Source organism: Suncus etruscus, chromosome 2 (genome assembly GCF_024139225.1).
Source record: "Suncus etruscus isolate mSunEtr1 chromosome 2, mSunEtr1.pri.cur, whole genome shotgun sequence".
NCBI classification, from domain to species: domain Eukaryota; kingdom Metazoa; phylum Chordata; class Mammalia; order Eulipotyphla; family Soricidae; genus Suncus; species Suncus etruscus.
In genome coordinates this window covers 71,838,568-71,841,690 of record NC_064849.1, presented here as the reverse complement: position 1 = coordinate 71,841,690, position 3,123 = coordinate 71,838,568, and the positions used below count along the sequence as shown (strand labels likewise).

Sequence of the window (3,123 nt, the reverse complement as noted above, 5' to 3'; positions counted from 1 at the left end):
GCAACATGGAGATAACAGCAATACACTCCCTGTTTTCATGCCTCTCAGAAATTTTAGAGCAAGGTCATAATTCTGTCACTTGTAATAACAAATTATCAGTAAAAGAAAAACCTTTTGGTGTTTTAAAATTTAAACAGACAAACAAGTATTAGAATTTCAGTTTTTTATATTTCTATTAAAATTTTTATTTTAATTTTTAAGGTATTTTAAAAAATTATGTGGAAAATAATGTCATTAGCCTTTTTAAATAATATAGTTAATATTATTGCACAGCTATCACCCAGGTGTGCTTCATAATACCCTTAGTTTTAATTTTGTGCTACAGCAATGGTTCTTTACCTTTGCATTGAAATAACTATCCTTTTAAGTGTATTCAGAAAGTCAGCACATTATACAAAACTGTATATTTGTGTCAAAGTGAACAAATAATATTAATAAAAAAATATATATTTCATTTTATCAGTAATATTATAAAACTAAATTTTATAAGAAAATTAACAAAAATATCAAATATAACTTTGGTCTTAAGTTCTAGGTGTGTAAATGCATCAAAAGTCTTTAACTATATCTTATAATGTCTAAACATTTTGTTAATTTGGTATATAATATTATTTTACAAATTATTCACTTAAAGTCTTCAAGGTAAAAACAGTTGTTTATTTCTTTTTTAATCATAAAAATTTTAACACTTTATTGCAGCTGTCTTACTGTTCTACTGTGAAACTAATTTAAAGAAAACCCATTCATTTACAGCAAATGATATCATACTTCAGAATGAAGACTCCTTCTACAGTGCTCATTTTACTTAAAAATTTTTTAACTGCTTACTAACCATTTTGTTTAATATTTTAAACTTCAAATTATAATTGTTTTAAAAAATGTTTTGTGCTAAATCTAAACCTTAAAATTTATTTTCAGCAAAGTTCCACTCCAGCTACATTAAGTTTTTCTAAAAAAAAAAAAAAAAAAAAAAGTTTTGGATCGATCCTTTTGTCTGTTTATGTGTGTGTTGTAATGAATGAAAGTGGCCACAATGTTGTGTTTAGTGTTGTTTTGTTTTGTCCATTTATTTGTTATTTCTACATTTCATGATAAATACAATTTTTAAAGCCTTATCCATTTTTAAAATTTCAATTAATTTTTTTTTCACCTTGGTTCAGTCTAGTCATCTAAAAAACTGTAACATCCTGCTAAAAATCATGTGTTAAGCTAGCTTTGTCCTTCTAACAACATAGCAGAAAGTGTAGGGAATGGTAAACCCCAGATTTCTCAATGGCCATCGGGGATAACTTTTCCCTGGAAAATTTCTGAACTTTGCAATCATCCAGCTTTTCTGCTATGTGTAAGTTAAGGCCATAAAAATATGGATATGTGGCTAGAAAAAGAAGCATCTAGCTTTAAGATAATAACTAAGAAGTTTAAGAAAAATTATTTAGGTTCAGTTTAAAAGTTTTAAAAAAAAATTGGCAATTGTTACTTATAAAATTTTTAAATGCTAAAGTCTCACAGAAGTCAGAAAGCATTCCGTGGTATTCAAAAATAACTTGTGTAAAATAAATTGTTGTGTCTTCTGCCTGTAAACCAATGTCACCCTATCTTACCCACATGCCTTCCCCCAACTCTATTCTTACACCTATCACCTTTTTTCAGCCTACTCTCCCCTCTGGTCCAGTTTCCTCCTCACAGCTTATTCTTAATATAATTAATGCCTCCGCCTCCACCATTACTGACCCTGCATATGAACAATATTGTATTTGCTATTCCTCCCAGTCTCCATTTTATGAAGTAGTGACTGTTTTTGATGCTCCTATCCCTCTACAGAATCAGCCCTCCATCGCATAGTACCTTGACCCTGGCCAAGGCATAACTCTGGGTCAAGTTATAGGTGTTATTGCAAGTTATTGCATTCTGGGACCCCAAATGCTCCCTCACCTTCAATTGATTAATGTTTGTAATCAAACCTATGTTGTTAATCATAACGACTCCTATGTTTTGTCCCCCAATGGTACTTATTTTCCTGCTCTACTGGTTTGACCCCTGTCTTAGTTCCTGAAATTTTTCTTGCCCACAAAAACTACTGTGTGCTGGTTTTGCTGTTGCCTCGCCTCTCTGTTCACCCAATGAAAGATCTTCCCCTCTTCACCATTAACTCCTCCTTGCTACGCCATAAACGGGAACCTGTTTCTGCTGTGACCATTGCTGTGCTGCTCAAACTTGGTGCTGCCGGCGCTGGTACTGGTATCTACTCCATGGTCCGCTCATCTGAGTCCTTCTACCAGCTTCAGCACGCTGTAGATGCGGACATTAGAAAACTTAAGCAAGGACTTAAACATCTTAAGAAAACTGTTGCCTCTTTGGCTTAAATGGTCCTCCAGAACCGCCGTGGGCTTAACCTTGCCTTTCTAAAAGAAGGGGGGATGTGCGCCGCCTTAAAAGAAGAATGCTGTATATTTAAAGATGAAACTGGTCTGGTTAGAGATAGCATTAAAAGAGTTGAAAAGAGTCTTGAGGAGAGACGTAGGGAGCTTGATCAGAGTGAGAGCTGGTATAAAAACTGGTTTTCTACAACCCCATGGTTGACTACTTTACTCCCAGCTTTTCTGGGACCCTTTCTCGGCCTTATGCTGCTATTATCCTTTGGTCCATGGGCCTTCCGCCGCATCACCAGCTTCGTGAAATCGCAGATTGATGAGGCTACAAAGAAGCATCCCACCGATTTGTATCAACAACTTGCAACTGAAGAGGCTCCCTCCCCACCTCCTGCCTTGCTACAGTTTGAAGTCTTTGAGAAACTAAGCAAGAAGCGTCCTTCGCTAGGCTCTCGCTGTGCTAAAGCTTGGAGAAACTTCAATGAATGCTGTCCCTACAATCGCTGAGCATCACAAGGGCAGCTCATCTTTCTTGCTTAGCGAAGAAAAAAGGGGGAGATGTGAGGAGCCGGGAGAGTAGAACTCCCCCAGTGTTGCTATGCATTGCCTGCTTGCCTTCATGCCTGCCTGATTGTGAAGAATGGGAACCGAAACCAGAAAGTCTGCAAAGGACAGGCCAACAGGATATACGCAGCTCAAAAAAAATATGTCAGGGACAAACAGTTCTTGCCAGTTCTCACTGTGATCAAGAAAT

At 36.0% G+C, this 3,123-nt stretch overlaps 1 non-coding gene across 1 annotated transcript; it reads left to right on the top strand.

Moving 5' to 3' along the window:
* The first annotated feature begins 265 nt into the window (after positions 1 to 265).
* Positions 266 to 392, top strand: LOC126002504 (small nucleolar RNA SNORA22). Its single transcript, XR_007493195.1, has one exon. It is a non-coding gene; the product is annotated as a small nucleolar RNA SNORA22 (small nucleolar RNA).
* Positions 393 to 3,123: the final 2,731 nt, after the last annotated feature.